The 19,777-nt window shown below is 40.2% G+C and overlaps 1 protein-coding gene across 1 annotated transcript in view; it reads left to right on the top strand.

Annotated features, from left to right (window-relative positions):
- GNA12 (G protein subunit alpha 12) overlaps window positions 1-19,777 on the top strand; it is a 42,023-nt gene that overhangs the window by 13,649 nt on the left and 8,597 nt on the right. The window lies entirely within an intron of this gene.

A 19,777-nucleotide genomic window follows, 5' to 3' on the forward strand; every position in this document is an offset into this window, starting at 1 on the left:
AAATACAGATTGAGATCATGTGGGAGGTTCGTCCTATACTGGTTCAAAATAAAATTACATCAATTACTGGGGGGCTGAGGGGGTCCAGTTTGAATAAATAGCATTCCCTGTCTAGTAGGCCTACCTTGGCATTCCCTCACATTGAGAGCAGAATTAAATAGGAAATACCAAAAAATAAAAATGCCCCACAAAAACAAAGCATACAGGCTTGGAAGTGATCATTTAACAAACTGTCAACTTCAGCATCATGGTATAATTCTATCGTGTGTCTCTTTGGACAACATTCAGGTAACCTGCCTAATGCTACTAGTGTGACTGAAACTGCTGCAGCACACACACTGTTAACTTCTCGATAAAGCAGAGATAGTGTGCTGCCAAAAATACTGTTCATAACCCACTCCTGTTGGGTTAGGAAAAAAAAAAAAGCTCTTATTGCGGTAAAGTTTTGTAAATTTACTTGTTTTCAAGGGTACAAGCGCTAGTTTTAGATTGCTCCCTAAACAAATTTTTGAGACCTTAATAATTTGAACTTGTTTCTATTCCTTCTAGTTTCAGCAAAAGTCCGATTGCCCAAGTACACGGGAATTAGAAGCAGTACAGTTCCTTTAAAAAATAAATAAAAAGCTGAAAACTACCGAACATTTTTACAGAAAGCAGATAGTTTAAGGAGCAGCCTTATTTATAATTGCATATAGGATGTATAAACCCATACCTTAATTTAGTTTAAGCCCTCCCTGGATACCGACACAAGTAAATAAATAGAAGCCAGATTTAGTCGACTCAGAGGAAATCATTCTGTTCTGAACTGATTTTAACCAAGGCTAAAGAGAATCTCTGTATCAGCACTCCCTTTCTTATTTAGAGTAAGCTACTGAATGGAATATGCTTGGTTGGAACTGAATTTATTATCCTTATCCTAGTTTTAAAATAAACTCAAGTTTAAAGCTTTAAATTGCTACAGTTTTTCTGGATGTTTCTGGGCGATGTTTGAAGTCATGACCTTGCTCAACACTCGTGTTTTCCTCTCCCATGTCTTACAGGCAACTGAACACCAGCCTGTTTTATTGTTGTTAATACTTTGCCTTTAGTAGTTGCTCCTCCAGTCAATGCTGCCCTGACTCCTAAGCCAGAGGATTACGTTGGTTTGCTTTTGAACTCTTTTTCCAGGAAGTTGCGTAACTTTACTTAAAAATAAAGCATGGTTGGCTGGTTAACTACAGCTGAAAACTGCGGCGTGCAGGTGTCCTCCTATGGGCTGTAACGCCGAGCATAATGACTGACTCAGCAGCAGAAAACCTGTTGAAAGAAAATGGCTCTGACCAGAACATCGTTCAATCTGGAGGCTTCTTCTCTGGGATTGCAGAAGCTGCCTCTGGGCATTTGAGTGTTTTCTGCTTCATATTCAGTGCCTAGAAGTGCTGGCTGTAAATCCCTGTCTGGGTCTTTGAGCCTTTCAGAAACGAGTGGGTGGATTCTACAATAGCAGGGTGCTTTTCTGCCTTTTTTTTTTCCCTTCGCTGTCTTTCTTAAAGCAGACTAACCAATTTCACTTTCTTTTCACAAACATCAGCCTCTCGCGCTTCCCCCCCGCCCCAGCCTGTCCCCACCGCCCCAAGTTCCTCTGTTCCTTGTATGCAAGCCAAGTAGTTTGGGGACAAAAGCTTCATTGTACGGTTGGTTACATTGTCACGTCTCTGTCCTCGTTTTTTAACTACTAGAATAGGAATTCCTTTGTAATCAGTATGTGATTCTTCTCCCTCGCCTGCATTATCCTACCCCATTTTCTCTCTGTATGTTAGAAAGGAATACATTTATCATGTGTCTGAAAATGTCCTGTAACATTTGTTCTTTTGAGGTTGCCTGTGGTGGTCTGGGCAACTGGGTGTCAGTTCCTCCTTGCCGGCAGGTGGAGACAAATTCAATTTTGAGTGGCTCCCTCATAGGAAAGGATTTGGGATTACGATTATGCTTTAGCTGAAAGGGAGGGAGTTTCTTCACTTTGAGCCTAGTAACAAGTAGTTGGGTGTACTTAGGAGTCCAGGTGTGTGTCCTAAAATAAGCTGAAAGCTTTCTTACACCCAAAAACAGTGCAGGCTCCTTTTAGTAGTAAAATGTGAAGACCAAGGCCAACGTAGGAATCCCTTTGGTCAGTTGGGTTTTTTTTTTTTTTTTTTTTTTTTTTTCCCCTTCCCAGGATTTCAGTGGGAGAACATGAGAAGCCATTCGCTTTTGTTTTAATGTGTCCAGAACAAGCGTAAAAACTGACGGGAGGTCAGCTACTTCTGGGACTGCTTGTGACTTTCTGTCATATCCTTTTTGGATAAAGATGGGCTAAATAGGACTTGTCGTGCAAGAAAGTGATACTTTGGTCATGGGCGCAAAAATAGCGGCATGCTGTGTGCTAGCTCATTACAGAGCTCATGGCAACAATGAGCAGATTGGAAAAGACAATCATCTGCCCTTCATTGATTTGTTAAAGGAAAATTGACATTATTTTAGCAGATAGGTGTTTTTTACGCACACATACTGTTTCTCTACATCCCAAACACTGGAATTCAAAGCAATATCTTTATTTCAATTATTCCTGCTCTCTTTTTAAAATACCAAGTTGTTCTAGCCTGTAACTATGTATTTGAAAAGTTCTTGAACTTCTGTTGTACAACGTATCTCTTCAGGGTTGATAGGATTATTTACTCTGAACTTCAAAGACTGTTTGCCTGTTAAGGTGATTGTGCCCATTTATTCACATGTTGCCAGACTAATTTCTGACTTGAGTTTACAGATACCCACCCTTCATGCAGAGGAGAGAGCATGGCCTTTCTGTCACGACATCTATTTTAATGCTTTTTTTAAAAATACAGGATATATATATATATATATATATATATATATATATATAGCAATGAACCATTGCTACAGTATCAATTTAAATGTAATTATTATTGATGTTCTCTACTCTTGTGAAACAATTCCTAATGTTTAGTAGGTGCTTTTAAAAGTCAGCATAAATGGGAAGTAGTGGTTCCTGAGAGGGATGTAAGGGGCTTACAAATACAGTTGAAAACTTACTACTGTGTCCGTAGTTATTTTTAGATCTCTGCTCAGGGAATTGTATGGAACACTTCCAGTAATACTTCAAATGCTAAGAGCCTCTGAAGCCTTGGATGTGGGAAGACTCTGGAAAATGCTTTAAAGACTGTTTCTTTATTGATTCTCCATTTTCTGGGTGTCTTGGGGTGTGGGTTTGGGGGAGAATATTTATAATGGGGTGTGAGTCGCTCCCCTGTGAGTTAACTGTTTGTTTTTTTTCTTCAAGCAGTTCCTTGAAATAAATGGAGGTGGTTAAATTATACCTGACAGAACAGACAGTGTGTTGGAAATGTTGCACAGTGAACAGCCTGCTCCTTGCATTAGTATAGCTACGGTCAAATTTTGTAAGGATCTGATGGCTTCAAAGCCTTGTAGGCAGCCAGCTGTGTCTTCTGGGCAGTATGGAGGTGAGGAACTGGTCTCTCACATGAATTCTTGATGCAAAGCAGACAAACTGCTCCCTAAATGGCTTACTTTTGGCACAGACGTTCTGGGTATAGTAATGTAAGGTGATCAGGAGTTGGGCTGTATACCAGCGTACAGGGGTTGTGGGAGCCTGTGGCTGCTTCCATAAGCCAAGGGATCGGAAAGGTTGGGCAGTGAAACAGTGCTTGCTTGACATGGGAATTAAGTGACTTCTAAGGGGACATGCTAAATGAAGTCTGTGAGAGAGTTCTCTGGCTTGGTCATATCCTTCAGTGCACTTTAGTAGAAATTCCTCGAGTCCTTAATTTAAAAATTTCCTACTGATCACGTATCTTTACGATGCAAGGGAAGAGTTTGATGAGCCTTAGAAGTATGTTTCTAAACATCTTGTTCTTTCAGCATGCATGTTGCAGCACTGAAACCCAGGAGAACTTGCATCTGGTATTGACTTAATGCACTTAGTAAGAACTCATTGGGAAATACCAAGCGTTAAATCAGCTTCAGCTTCTGCAGTTGACCATAATATAAGCATAAGCTATTTGCTTTGCAAATCACTGTTACACTGTCAGGAACCTCATGAAGATCAAGTGCAGTTCTGCACCTGGGGAGGAACAACCCCATGCAAAAACATATTCTGAGGGCCACCCAGCTGAAAGGCAGCTCTGCAAGAAAGTACCTGGTGGTCTTGGTGGACACCAGGCTGAACATGAGCTGTAAATGCGCCCTTGCAGCACAGAAGGCTATTGGTATCCTGCGTTGCATTGGGCAAAGCACTGCCAGCAGGTCAAGGGAGGTGATCCTTCCCCTGTATCCAGCACTGGTGAGGCCACACCTGGAGTGCTGGGTCCAGTTCAGTGCTCCCCAGTACGAAAGATGCTTGGGGCTACTGCACAGATTCTGATGAAGGGCTGTGAAGATGATGAAGGGTTTGGAGCACCTCTCCTGTGAGGAAAGAAGGAGAGGAGAGAAGGCTCAGGAGGAGTCTTACCCACGTACTTAAACACCTGAAGGGAGGATGCAAAGATGACAGCCAGGCACCAGTGGTCCTCAGCAACAGGGCAAAATCCAGTGGGCACAAACGGAAGCACAGGTTGTTCCATCTGAACATCTGGAAGCGTTTCTTTACTGTGAGGGTGACTGAGCTCAGGCACAGGTTTCCTGGGGAGGTTGTGGAGTCTCCCTTCTTAGAGAGACCCAAAAAGCATCTGGGCATGGTCCTGGGCACTCTACTCTAGGTGGCCCAGCCTGAGCAGGGGGATGGACCAGCTGGCCTCCAGAGGTCCCTTCTGACCTCAACCATTCTGCAATAACTTGAGTATAAGCTTACGCAGGAGGTTATGAATGTTCCTTATTGTGTAAGGATTTTTTGTTGTTTTTTTTTTTGTGTGTGTTTTTTTTCAGAGCCATGAAACTTGCATATTTTGTCAGTGAGACTTACTGGGGCTTGACCAATGTTGGTGAGATGTACAAAGGAAATAGTTGCGCTGTTCAAAGGGTCAGCGTGGGAAATCTTGTTACCCTTTAATGCATGTAATTAGGACTAAGCAATAACTCTTTGCAAGTTACTTGTGAACTTGCGGGTATTTCTAGTTCACAGAATTCCTGTGAAACTAAATTATTGCTGAGGAAGGTCTACAGATTTTTTTTTCTGCATCTGGATGGGACGTAGACCCAGAAAATCTTAAAATACCAATGGGCTGAGAGGAGCGCAACAAACTAGAAACTCTCCTACCATCATTGAGCCTTGATATTTTTTTAATTCCACTGTTAGTGCTCAAAGTCAATTACATCTGTATTTAACGATGTTAGGTTCATTTTTTTTATTTGACAAAGCTGATTGTGAAGCTGAGGAGGGCATATAGACCAGTTTCAATTTAGCTATTGCTCTTAAGGAGTGATAGTGCTCTAAGTTTTCACTTAAATTAGCCTCATTTTTGTTATTATAAAAATAACAGCAAGTTTCTGTTATCTCGGTTATGTTAGAATTCTGAAACAGGTTTAATCTGACATAAGATGTCACGATGACTTAAAGGATCGTTGGCTTGCTGACTTTATCTCTGCAACTTGCAGAGATATCTTGTTCTGAATTCATAGCTGAGTCAATTATGGAGATGTTTCCCTTCAGTTAAATATCTAAGCAAGGCTTTATGCCTGTAACGTGGCAATTAAATGCCAGAGGTCCAGATTTAAATTCTTAGTTCTAGTTCTGTCCTCTAATCCCAAGACCTCAGTTGTTCACAGTCATGTTATGTAGTTTGACTCATCTTTGTACAGCAAAAGAAGTTAATTGCTTGTTTAAGCACAATAGTGTAAAGCATTGTGGCTGGCCTGTAGTAGGAGGGATTAGCTGTTGGAGTCCCTGGCTTCTAATCCTGTCTCTAAAACCAAATAAGAAAAAAAAAGTAGATCAAAGTCTAAAATAAAAACTGTCAAACAGAAGTGGCATTTTGTTAAAGGAGGTGAGAGTTAGCGAGTTGTTATAGCTTGGGTTTTATTAAAATTTGAGAGAGAACATGAAGCAAAATGCAGCTGGCAGCCTTTACACAAGATTGTGTGGATATTGGCTAATACTGTGTAGTTTGTCAGTGTGCATCTACAGGGGGTAAATGCTCACTCTGCTATTATATTTGCACTACTCTAAAACTAAATCTAAAGCTTCTCTTGATAATGTCAATTTTGGCATAAGTGGCACGGAGCAAGAGGTGAGAACAACTTGCATTTAAAGTAGGCTGGAAGGAAAGGTCATAAATAATTTTATATTTTGAATTCTAGGAAAATCCACTTGTACGGTATCTGTTGTTAATGAGAGAAGCCATTCTCACAAGCAGAACCACCCACAGGAAGCTGTATGATGGCTAAAGCAGTTATTAGCTGTTTTTTAATAATTTCTGCTGTTGGAGAGAAGTAACAAGAACCAGAAAGGTCATGAATTGTGACCTTTTCAAAGCAGTGCAAATGGAAAATTGTTAGAAAATAGCAATTTATTACCTTAGCTACCAGAAGTCTTGAGCAAGGATTAAAGCCCTCTGTACTGAATGCTCTGCAGAAAAATAAAAAGATTCCTGCCACTAATTGTCCCCAGCCTTAGGTTATGACAGCATGCAACAGCTGGATGAAATGTAGTGTGCATGGAACTGGGAGGATAATTTGGAAAGTAACAAGCAGATCATACATAATAAATAAGAATGGATAACAAGAAACTGATACGCCTACCATATGGGAACAGAGACAGATGCTGAATGAAATTAATAGGGAAAGACCTGTGCTACTGACTGTTCTAGTAGTCAGTGAATTCCTGGCACTCTACAATTCTTCCTCCTTTTTTCTTCTTTTAAAGGCTGAAAACTTAGAGCAAAATCACCTCTGAAGTCTGTAAAATGTGCAGTGTGTTCGTACACTTCATTACTGCACTGTCTGGATACCAAACGGTTGAAATTTAACCTTCGTGTGGTCCTGCTTTTTACTTTCTTAGGTTCTTGGAGGTGGATTAAAAAGCCTTGTGTTTTTATGGCACTGTGTAAGCCTGTCTGTAGGAGCTCTTGCTTTTGGCCCATGGATGCTAGTTAAACTTGACTTTATTTTTGGTGTGGTTAAGGTGAACAAGAGAAACAACTTCATTGATACAGGTCCCGTGTTGAAAATGCTTTACTATTGTTTGTATCTTGCATGTTCCTTTGCTATTTTTGTGGTCACAAAGTTTCTTTTTACTCATGCGTATTTGATTAAGGACAAACTTTTGTTTTTACTTCGTACTGCTGCAGCCAAGTCGGGAACTGCCTGGGTGTCCCAAAAGGTTTACAGAATAAGTACTGTACTCATCCTTGCCTGTGTGTGGTAGTGGTTATAATTTGATGTCTTACCTTCAGCAATAGCACTGAAACACAAAATCTAATATTCCAAGAGTGGAAAAGTCCTTTTGGCTCCCAACTCTTGAGAGTAAATGCCACCCTGCTTTGGGAAAGAAGCTTTAATTTTATTATGCATAAAATAATTCTAAAAAATACTTCTGTCTTTGCAGAATTGTTGTTCTAAGTCCTAATTAGCACTACTCTAAATCTTGCGGGACTGTATTGAATATAAGGATTTGTTCAGAGCAAGTACAGCTGTAATTAATCTTTGCATTCCCATCAAGAAATGCTGGCACATGCTGTGAGAAACAAGGAAGGAAATTTTCAGTTCAGGCTGTCTGAGCCAGTACCCAACTGCAGCTAAAAACCACGGGAGTAATCTTTTTATCCCTTTCTAGTGCCCAGGAAAGATCTGGGCAGACACAAATTCAGCCCAGGGAGCAGACTTGAGCTTTCAATTGTACCCTTTAGTTTCCACCTTCAGAAGGTTTCTAATGGAGCTCAGTAATTCAGGAGACTTCAAAACTGGCAACGAGCGGCTCCGTGGAGGTTCCCAGTAATGAGAATGTATTCCAGAAGTCTGAACAAGTTAGGGATGTTTAAAGGTGTGCTCTTTGTGTGACTAAAAGAGACTAATAAACAGTTCCCATTGAAACTTGGTGGAAGCTAGAGGGGACTCACATCAAATACAGCAGGATAAAACCACAGCAGTGCATGAGGACAGTGACTTTTCTTCTAGTCACAACAAAATACATGCATAATACAGCAGTGTATGTTAATATTTAATTGTTTACATTGGAGACTAAAACAATTACAGAATGCTGCTTCTGATGGAAGGGTTCCACTTGTCAGATGGGATTCAGTCCTTTAATCTTGAAAATCTAGCTGAAGTGGAGACTGAATTCATGTTCCCATGACACAGGTTTTCAGAGGTTTGGGTATATTAAAGCTTCATACAGTTCTTCAAGAACCAGCATAGCTCTGTAAAAGAAAAGAGGGAAAGAGGGCTCCTGCTACTCCTGTGTGCTCTGTTTGTGCTTTTCTGTCCCTACAGCTGGTTTGGGGTGTTGGGAGGTGCTGCAAAAGAAGAGGTGAATAGTTTTCTGTACACCCTTCTCCCTGGCTTGACTCACTGTGCACTCAGAAGTGTGGTGCTCTGCTTTTTCATACTAGTTCTGGACCTTGTTCTCTGCCTAAATTCAGGGCTGAGAGCAAGGGTGACTTCAGTATCTTTCCAAATGCTCTAAGATATTGCCTTGAGAGGAGAAAAAAAAAAAAAAAAAGAGAGAGGTTAAGGCTTGGATTTCTCGAAGGGGCCACTGAATTTGGTAGAATAAGGATTATTGAGTGCTTTAAAGCTTTCCTGAGTGTCCTGGTTTCTTGATTCCACATAGCTTACAGTAACAAGCACAGATGAACAAATAAGTGAAACATTAAAAACTAGGAAGTCTCGCTGTCATATTTCCTGGGTTTTTATGTTCGTAAAACGAGAGCAGATTTGAAGTTGTTCTTAATTCACTGTCAATGTGACATGTTACGTTCAGTAAGTCTATTTTTCTTAAGAAGATGGGACCTGCTAGAATGCTGAAAAGGAAAATGCAGGTAGGATAATCACATAACGATAACTTGCCATTTTGTGTTCATGCCAGCTATCCAAACCTCAATCTTTTTGCAACAACTTCTTGTAAAAAGCAACTTTCTTCAAGCTGCTGTTCTTCTGTTATCTCCCCCTCTTCCTACTCCCTCCCTCCCAGGCCTGCTGTGCTTTAAAGCACCGAGTGTTGCACTCAGCATGTCTGCAAGGCTTGAGCTTAACGTGGGCTGTAGTTCTGTGACAGAGCAGTCACGGTGAGTGATAGGAAATGGTGGTTGAGGGAGTTCTGCCCTGCACTGTGTTCTTGTTTCTGTTGGCATAACTTTTTTTGGAAGCTGTGCTGTAGTCTGGGAGGCTGATCTGAGGCAGGGTGCAGCCGTAGGACTGATTGTAAGCGCAGCTCAGGCAGTGACATGCTGGGGCGTTGAGGATGGACAAAGCAGCTGGTGTCACATCTGAGCATAAGTTTAACATCAGGCCTGCCAGGGAATGAGGGTAAGGTCTTTCTCTGCTGGCACTTCTTCCAGGCAATTGTTCCTTTCCTTCATAAAACCTTCCTGAGGCCAAATTAAGATGTCAGTTCCACAAGGATGCCATTTAGTTTTTTCAAATGTTTGTGCTCCAGGTTATCAGTGTATCACAAGTGTTTGTGTAACATTCAAAGGCAAGGCTCAGTTTCACGTGTATTGAACATAGAGAAGGAGGTAAGCAGAGGGAGGGAGGAAACGTAGTATTTGAGTTGTATTTTTTTTGAGTCTGTGAAATTACAGTTGTGCAACAGTGGAAGGTTTTCATACCTTAAGTGACTTAAGGATGCATCTGAATGTGATAATGCTGCAGAAGATCTCTTGGGGTTCCATAGCGCCACAAACTGACCAGCTGCCGATTGAACAGCTATGGGAGGAGCAGAGCTGTAGCCTCCTCAAAGGAGGAAGAATAAGTTTCGTTCAATACTTTTCTCTTTTTCTGAACCAGCACTATCTGGGAAAGCTTTGTATTACAAAGGCAGAAGGCAGCCTGATTTCTTCTCACTAGTTTGAAGCTCTACTTAAAGCAGCTCTGTGGAGTAAACATAATTTGCTCTATTATTGACTTAGTATTTGAGGGAGGGGAAGAAAACTTCTTGGAAACATCATGCAAGATTTTCTGCTTGAGAAAGTGGAAAACATGTTGCTCTGAAAAGTAATTTATTGACACCTTTCAAATGTCTCCTCTGTATACAACACGGATTCCTGCAGTTCAGACTGTGGCAGACTTGTGCTTCACTTGGCTTTACTCCTGAACAAACTGTTGGTGTTTGTCCTTAGAAGGTCTGCTCTTCACCCCACCCCCAAAGCCTCTTAATTTGACTTGCTTTCCATGATACTCACTTAATTCTAGTCAGGAAAACTCAGTAAAATATCTAGCTGAAAATAATGGTGGTTTATTGATTGAATTCTTTCACATTTAATTCTGTCTCTGTGTGAATTTAAGACTTTGATCCATCTATTTTCGGTTTGGTCAGAGTACAGTATTGAATTAATAATGATGTTATGTGTGGATTTATTGGCCAGGAGGCAAGAGAAGAACTTACTGCGTCCTCTTTTTCTGTCATCGTCCTCCTGATCCAGCACATATGTTCTAGGTTGCAAGGAGTTCAGATGGCTATGCATGTGGCTGGGCAACTTCCCCATCTGCACCTCAGTAGGATGTGACCAGGGCTTTAGTCAGGATTTTTTTTCAATAGTCTAGTCTGCTCAGCTGCTTTTAGAAATTTGTTAAACCTACTTCAGTTCCCACTGTGGTTTCATTAATTTGCACATGTAAATCAGGCCTTAAGGAGAGAAGGTAAGTTACTTATTCCAAGTCACTTATTTCAATTATTAGTAATTTACTTTAGATTTGTTTTAATATGCTTATAGTACTTGGTTTTTATAAGGCAAATGCATTTATGCACTTCAGGGTGAGTAAGAATAAAGCTTTCCATTTGATACAGGTCTTCAATATTACTTTCCGTGGAGCGAAAAAGCCCTCAAGTGGTTTCTAAAAGCCTGAACTTCATGATAGTAGTTTTTAAGGATTAAGGGCTATGTCAAAGAACTAAGATGTAAATGCATATGAAAATTGGATGGATTTGTCAATAATACAGCTATTGTTCATGCAGTTAGCAATCCCACCTCATCTTGTGAGTGTTCACCCAAGGATGTTTGATCCTTTAGTGAATCAGTACCTGAGTAGGTATAGATTTCAGCTAAGGTAAGTCCATTCTTAATAAGCTAAATTAATAATGTGAGTTTGTGGAGTTGGATGGAGTGAAAAATGCAGAAAAAGCCATCCTGAATATTTTGAAAGAGAACAAGTCCTGATATCAAGTAATAAATTTAAGTTACTTGAAACCCTCTTACCAAAATATCAGTGGTGCAGATGTTTAAGTGCATATTTAGAAGAATGTCCCCTTCTCCCACCATGACAACCTTCATTTAGGGGGAATATATTTGTAAGAACGGATATATCATGACTGGATGTAAGTAGATGCTATACTGAGGTAATAACTGCAAATCAAATCACAGAAAAAACTTGAGATTGTGAATAGAAACTGAATTCTATTTCAGATCATCAGAGGCAGAGAGATTCACCATCCCTCAACTCGAGGGATCAAGATGTGCTGTTGTGACTGGTACTGGAGCAGGAGAGATGGGGCTATAGGGAAGGCAGTCACTTGCTGAATTCCCATCTCACGATTAAGTGGGTGAACTGAGATGCCGAGTAGCTTCTCAGTACTGAGAGAAATTCCACTGATTTGAGCAGTCACTGGGAAAGCAAGCAAGCAAAAAAGTTGAATTTTGTAGTTAAACATTTGTCAGTCTCGTAGAATTAAAGAAAATTAACCAAAAGCAAGCTGTTATTGAAAAAGGTGAGGTTACTTGTTCCCAGGGTAAATGAAAATTTTTCTGAAAATACAGATGCAGAAAGTGGTTAGAGAGGAATTCCCCAAAGACTTGTAAGTTCTGTGTTCTGTGTGGCTGAGCCTGCTGAGAGCTGAGGTAGTGCACATGGTATAAAACTTGAAAATAATGTAAGCACAGTGGAGTGTGCTTTTTCTGCCCTTTACTATCTGCATAGTTGCTTTTAAGGGAAATTGCTAAATAGCACACCGAAGTGTAACTAAGACTTAACATTTTACGTTTTTGGTGAAAATCAGACTGAAGGAACTTTCAAATAATGAGCAGCTTTCTTAGTCTTGCGAGATCATCGTTTTCATCTGCACTGTATCTAAAAATGTCCTAGTTACATACACAAAAAATGAGAGAATCTTTTTAAAGCTTTTTTTTTTTTTTTTTTTTTTTTTTTTTACGACTCTTTCCAATCCCTATAATTACCTTAACAACAAATACAGAAAAATTAAGTAAAACGTGGCTGAGGTGATGTTTTTACAGCAAGTGGAGCATTAGGGCACCTTGCAACAAATGCTGTGGTGTAGAAATGGAGTAGGAAGCATCCTTCTGTGCGATACTCAAGGTTATGCCTGTTGTAAATGCATTCAAGTTGCTTAGCTTTCCAGCTGGCTGCCTGCCATGGAAAAGTCCAAGCTCAACATTCTCTCATGGCTGGTGTTAGCTGTTTTTTTCAGCCCACAAGGTCTAAGATATTTATTTCCCATCCCTTTATCTGATAAGGTTTGAAAGGGAAACTCACTGGTAAACTTGTGATTTAGTCTTGATCAGATAGTCGGCACTGCTGACTAGATTAATTAGTAAGTTAAGGCTTTTCTGTCAGCGTTTTTTCTAGTTCTGCAGACGTCTTCTGTAAACAGAGCAGGTTCAAGTCTGCATACTGAGCTGCTGAAAACAAAGCATGGGACTAAGGTCACCTAATGGGATTGTTCATCGCTCCTGATGATTGTAGAAACATCCAGTTCCTTTTAAATTATGCATTTGTTGCAAATGCACATTTTTGCATGGCAGCTGCCCACTGAGAATAAATGAGATAACTTGCCAGTGATTGACCAGGAACTTGGATCTATCTATCCAGCTACTGCTCAGGATTTTCTTTTAGCTGCTTTCAGTTGCCTTCCCTTCTGGGTTTCAGCCGACTGTGCTTGGAATGAGAAGTTGAGTTGGCGTGCATTAGTTCAACTTCACGGAGAACCTCCGGTGTTGGAGATGAAAGGGTTCTTGCAGCAACTCCAGACAATGTGGTCGCTTGGACAGTTGGCAGGGAAACAGGAAGGAATCCTTTCATGGGGTGCTGGGGACTAGGTCTGTCGTCTGCTTGTGCCAGGGTGAGTGTGTGAGCTGGGCACACAGCTGATGTTGGATACGGGCAGTCAAGCTTTTATCATGGTTTAAATATAACTGTGTTTATTCCACATGAATTAGGTGTATGTCTCCTTATATCTGTTCCCTGCTTCTTGCTAACTGCTAGTCAGTGAGTGCTAGGAAGTGCTAAATCACTAATGTGCAAGTCCAGATAAGGATTTCTCTAGAATTTTTTAAAAAATAAATAAAAGAAAAAAGCAATAACTTAACTCTATTGTTTTGCACCTGTGCGTCTTAGTTTGAGTCTTAGTTTTGTGGGTGGCCAGTACGAGTTGCTTGGCTGTCCACACCTGCGTTTCTTCCTGTCAGTGCAAGTCTGTGAAGCAGGGATAGCGGTGAAGAGGAGGCAATAAGTAGGAGTAAAATCAGAAGGACAGGGATTTGTGCTAATGTCTCCTGAAGCTGAGAGTGTGGGATGAGCCTGCTTTAGTCTGAGAGAAAATTCCTTTCCTCCTTGAGGCACTTTTACTAGCGCGCATATTTGAGACAAATGGACAGAATTGTTAACATACTATCGAGTAATTTATCTCCTCTACATCCTGCTGCAGCAGAAACACCTAGAGTTTCAGGGAAAAATTTTCTTTTTTCCTTGCATTTCCAGAAAGAGGTGCTGTACTCAATTGCAGCTAAAAGCTAACGAATGTAGGAGTTGAGGAGTGCTTGTGGTGAAGGGCTCCTGTGAAGGGTGCTTCTAAAACTTCCCTCACAGGGACCCACAGTTCTTATCGATGATATGGGAGCTCAGATTAACCTGGACTTTTGGGGAGGAACGAAATAAATATTTGATCACATATTTTTTTTCATGGGCTGTGAAGCATACAGCTTGGCTGGCGTGTCCTATCTCAGAGCAGGATGAGTTTATAGAAAGCCATCCTGACTTGGACAGGCGAGCAGATTTTTGCGTTGCCTGTTTGTACTGAGCTGACAAATAAAGGATTTTAAAAATATTTTTAGACTTCTAATATCTGATACTCGCACTGTACGAGTACAGCAGAAAGAAGAGGTAGCTTTTTCTAAAAGCTTGGAACCGAACGGTGCTTTTTTGTAGCTAGGGTGCAGATAGCAGCAACTTGGATAAGCTCTGGAGGCACTGGATGGGAGCCAGTAGCTCAGGCTGTTGTTAAGGAGGAAGTTAAGCAATGTTAGAGAAATTTGATATTGCTGTTACGTATGGCTTAAATAGCGAGAAGTGGTTAGTCTCTGCCTTGGAATTGGTGATTGATTGAAATATTGCTGCTTGCCTTGTGTCACTAAGGGTCAGTGCCTGTAAAGGATGTAGATAATATCTATAAAAGGGAATTACGGTAAGAACAGCCATAAACATTTCAGCATTTCAGGGCAATTTAGGTTACTTCAGCATCCTTCTGAGTGAATTCTGAGCAAGCACAGGCATGCTTGTCTCCTTGGAAAATAACGCTTTAGAATTCATCGACTGCTGTTGTAGAGTAGGGAAGAGTTTAGGCTGTGGTCAGTCCATGCCCTGTTACTAGTGAGGCTGAACAGAAGGACAGATTCAGAAGTAACCTGCTGAATGAGCGTGCAGGTCATTTGTTCATGAGCGGGATTATTTGTCTGTAGTTGTCCCTCCTGAGAATTTTCAACTTGTTTTTTCAGGGTTTTTAAAGGACTACTCTTCCCCTTGTACCAAACCAGGCTGTGTAAACTGGAGTTGTGTCTGCATGTTTACTTGTAAGGGTTGTATGGATTATAGTGACAGGATGTTAACCTGCTCGTTATGTCCAGCAGGTGTCTCTAAGGAAAGTATTTCCAGCATCTCTTTTTGCTGGTTTGGGGTTTTAATCTCAGTACCCAGAGAAGTGGCTGCTTCAACAGTCTCCATAATCTCTCCTGATTCTTTTATTGTAATTCTGTGCTAGCAACCTTGCTGTTCCTTTGGGCATCTGCCTTGGATATATTGTTTTTATACAAAATGCCCCTTAACAATCAGAAAGTGATTGAAATACCAGGAAATATGGAAAAAAAAAAAAAAAAAAAAAAGAGTTGACAGCATCTGTCTGAAAAACAAATACATTACTTGCAAATTAGCATTGCATTTTCTGGTAGTATGTGTCTTTGCCAGTGCTTTATATAAAGGCCAAATTTGGATGAAATTATGTACCAGTGCTTAAAATCCATCCTATTCAGAGCATCACAGAATATCCAGGGTTGGATGAGACCCACAAGTATCATCGACTCCAACTCCTGACTCCACACAAGACCACCAAAGAGTTAAACCATATAGGCATGTCTTGGACATCTCCAGGGTTAAAGGCTGGGAGATTTCCAGACTTGCTTCTGGGCTCTTCTGGATTTCCTCTGTGCTGCTGGAACATCTTACACCATCTAAATGGAGGGTGTGATGCAAACAGCACCGTGCTTGTAGTCAGATCCCCATTGCTTCCACTACACAGGTTCAGATGCAGCTTGCAGTAGTTACAGGATCTGTTCCTCTGTGTCTATTTGTGGGAGTCCTGTTAGATCTGTATTACATGTTCCTTGAAGTATAACATTTCCTTCCTGTGTGGTTTAATTCGTCATCTGAAACAAGCAAAGACTGACAGGTCTACCTTAAATTGTCTGCTCTAAATTTAGCAGCTAGAGACAGAATGATCAGGAAGGGCTAAATTAATATTATGTCAAAAAGGCCTTGGGACAAGGAAAGGAAAAAAGCCAATTTGGAACAGAAGGTCTGCTTTTCAAGTCTTTTAGCATTTAAAGGAACTGCTTTTCAGAAGAAGTTTGAGACGAGCCTGTATTTTAGGGAACTGGACAATGGGACGTTTCATTATTAATGATCTAACCAATGTCACTTTGAATAACTGGCTGAGGGTTAGCGACAAGTTGATAAATTCTGGCCTTGCAGAACATTTTTTTCTTATTTCTGAGCTTCTGGGTGTATTTTAAAGTGATCTGCATATAATCTATTGTGCATTTATTTTCATGAAATGAAAACTATTTGGGAACTCTGCCCAAGTGTTTTCTACTTGTTTTATGCAACAGGGCTCATGAGCAGCAAAGGAAGTGATGCCAGTTTTGTTCTAGTATTTCTTTGGGGAGATTTCCTGTGTGTTATGAATCTAGCCTTAAGGGACAGAGGAGTTGAATTGAGTTAGTTATTTTGTATTATAATTATTTGGAGTTAAGATGATATTCGTATAATTCAAAATATATAGAAGTAAATGCAATAGATATTTCTTAATATTGCGACTTCTGTCCCTTGAGAATTTTACTTGCCATGTTCATAGTAATCTAGAATATAAAAAGAGCTTTAGAGCACTATTTCAGGAAGTGAGAATGTTTTCACTTTTACCTTTCCTCCCTTTCTCTTCGACCAATCACTCTTTAAGCAAATTGTACTATTTTTGTTGCTTCACCAAACTTTATACTGCAGATAAGGCAGTTTAAAAAAAAAAATAGAAATAGAAAATGAAGTCCAGTGGTGATGCTGCACTGTGGAGCTTGTGGGCTCGTTATAGGCCTTGTGTTTGTGTTTCTCGATTCCCCCAGTTCCCAGATGTGCAGTGACTCATCCTGCTGAACAATGGGAACGGAGCCTTATTCCTTCACTTGGTCCCAGTTGGCAGAACAGTTACTCAGAGGATATGTGTTGCAGAGGGAGAAGAGATTAGCAGTGGGAGAATGAATCATCCGAGCATTTGTGGTAACTCTTGTGTGGTGACCAAGAAGTTAAGAAAGGCTTAGAGTCTGTGCTGTGCTCTTGTGTGCTAAAAAGGAGTATCTGAATTGCGTACATTTCATAACGCAGAGCGTATTCGTCCCAGACAGTACTGAGCAAAGATGGATGACAGCGTTTTGACATCTTGATTAATTGTCAAGGGGGGGAAAAAAGCTAGCAGGTGGCCGTCATTTATTTTGCTGTTGGTACATATCTCAGGATTTGTTGATAAAACTTCTGAAATGTGAAATGCACTACTAGATCATCAGGTAAAAAGTAACAAAATCCCAGCACTGACATGCTTCACTAACACGCATAATGCCACGTCAGCTGAAATGAAATGATGCCTTTCAGATTTCAAAAACACTATGTATGAATATTCTTAAATTGTTTCTTTCAAAGGTGGTAGTACTCCAGCAGTGGAATACAAGATTTGAGTCTTCCTTGAAAAGCCAGAGGCTAGAAAAACTTCTATGAAGGTGGTTGATCTTCAGGAAGTTTTTCTGAGCTGCTACAATTTTCCAGCCTGTTAGAGCTGTCCTGGACTTAATTTGTGTGATTTTTTTAAAAGATGCATCATGGGATGTGTTTCCTTAGGTATTTAAATACAGTATGAATAGTATAAAGGTTATATTGCTTGATTTCTGTTTTGCTGCCTGCAAGCATAGTTCAAAATATATTGCAGCGCTTGAAAAACCATTCAACTATTTCAGTAGGACCTTTAAAATACGTTGAAATAGTCAATCTATATAAAGATGTCTTTAATATCAGAGTTAATTGCAAATATGAGCTGCTATATTTGCTGCTGCTTCTAAGGCAAGTTGTGCTGGTGAAGCAGAAATAACTGGCTGCGATGTGGAAAAGGAAGTGCTGAGCCAGCTCTGGAGTGCAGTTGACTGGTTGGGTGACTTTGGAGAATCTCTACGAGCTTGTGCTGAAAAAGCCAGAACAGGTTGCTGTTCATCAGTGGCCACACGAGAAAAATAGTTCAACATGCGAGGGGCTGCTGGTACTTTTTGGTTTCTGTATTAATTTGTACTGAATGAAAAACCTGCCCTGATGACCTATTCTTAAACTGTATGTGTACTTTATATATACACACACCCTTTACAAATGTATGTATATAATACCCAAAGCATGGAAGCATACTCTGAATAATATTGATGGCACTCAAAATTGTGTTCAAGTACAGCTGGATAGGAAGCTAAATAACTTTAACTTTTAGATCCAATTAACATTGCTTTCTATTTCCTCTGGATGATAAGGAAAAAATTAAAAGCTAAATGATTGTTCAGTTAATACAATTGTTATGGTGAAAAATATTAACATAAAACAGTCATAAAACATGAAGGTTTTTTTTATTTCCCTCATTTTAAGTAATCTGTGTTATTGCTCACATCAGTTGGCGCCGTATGTAGTTGTTCTGCTCTGCCAGCCTGATGAACTGAAGTGTCCCCCCACACCCCAGCTCCTCAGAAGCAACCAGCTTTTCTGTGAATCTGATAAAATGTAGAAAAAAGGTTACAGAAGAAGCCTTTGAGCAGGAACTGACCCCATGCTCCTATGTTCCTGTGTTAGAGCTTTAATCGGGGAATCATCTTGAGAGTAGGGGATTCTCAGTGTTTGTGTTTTGTTCAGCTTTTTCTTTCTTTTCAGGTTTGTGTGCTTTAATGTTGTGAGCTATTCTTAACTCTGAACCCTCTGGAGCTTTTGGGGGTTTTGTTGTTTTGACTGGAAACAGATATTTTGACTGAAATACTGAGGATCTTTGAATTCTGTGCTGGAAGAGAATACTCAGACTTGTTCAGAGCTGTCAGTCCCATCATATGTTGAGCACACCTGTTTGACGATCCGACTTGGTTACCCAGCTATCCAAGTATTTTGTAATTACTGCTTAAAATTTCTCAGAATTAATTATTTGGCGTAATTACAACATTACGCAGAGCTTCATAGGAAAATGGCAAAGTCTAGTTTCCTTAAATCACTAAATAAATAAATGTGTATTTTTCAAGAACTAGATTTTCTCTTGTAAATGTGCAAAACGTTAAATTGATCAGTGTGTGAGGCAGGAAGCAGGGGAGGCGCAGGCCATAAATCAGGTAAATTTGCTTGTGTGTCGCAGCAGTTTACGTGCATACAGCTGTTTCCTGTTCCCAGCGTGGGAGGGTGTATGAGCAAGGCAAGGACTCTTAAAGCAACTGGTTGGAAAAAGAGGAACTAGTTGCATCAGAGACAGCCTGTTTGCCATCTTGTTGCACATCTAAAAGTATTGTGCAGGACAAAACACAATAGATAGAAGGATTTATTTTTTTTTAAGCTTTAGTGGCCTTTTCCGTTTGGGCTCTCCCATCTCCTAAATATGACTAATGCTGTACAGGAAGACCTTTTTTGTATTCATGCAGTCTGTGATATCTCTTCTGATCCCAAAGAGTGCCAAAAAATACAGGAAATTACTTTCACCTTATGAAAATTCATGATTGTAAGGAAGCTCTTAGAGCAATTGTTCTTTACAAACTTGCCCCCACCCCTGGAAAAAGTCCTTTTTTTAATGCCTTAATATCTTTTGTGATACATGTAGCTTTTTGCAAATATGTATGTTTTCTCTCCTTTATGAGAAGATGCTTCCAGTTTTAAATGTTAGGAAATAGTAAGTTGCAGTAAGTTTTGTCTTTGCCTGATGCTGAAATTATGTCCTCGTGCAGTACACTGAATCCTCTGATCTCCAGCCTGATACTTCAGAATAAACTGTTGTGCTGGCATCTGTTTGAAGTTGTACTGGAGGGGAATAATTTTGTTCCTCTGTCTCAGGCCTATGGCATGGAGGAGAATGTTCGGTTTAAGGATT

This window comes from Aythya fuligula, chromosome 15 (assembly GCF_009819795.1).
Source record: "Aythya fuligula isolate bAytFul2 chromosome 15, bAytFul2.pri, whole genome shotgun sequence".
NCBI classification, from domain to species: Eukaryota; Metazoa; Chordata; class Aves; order Anseriformes; family Anatidae; genus Aythya; species Aythya fuligula.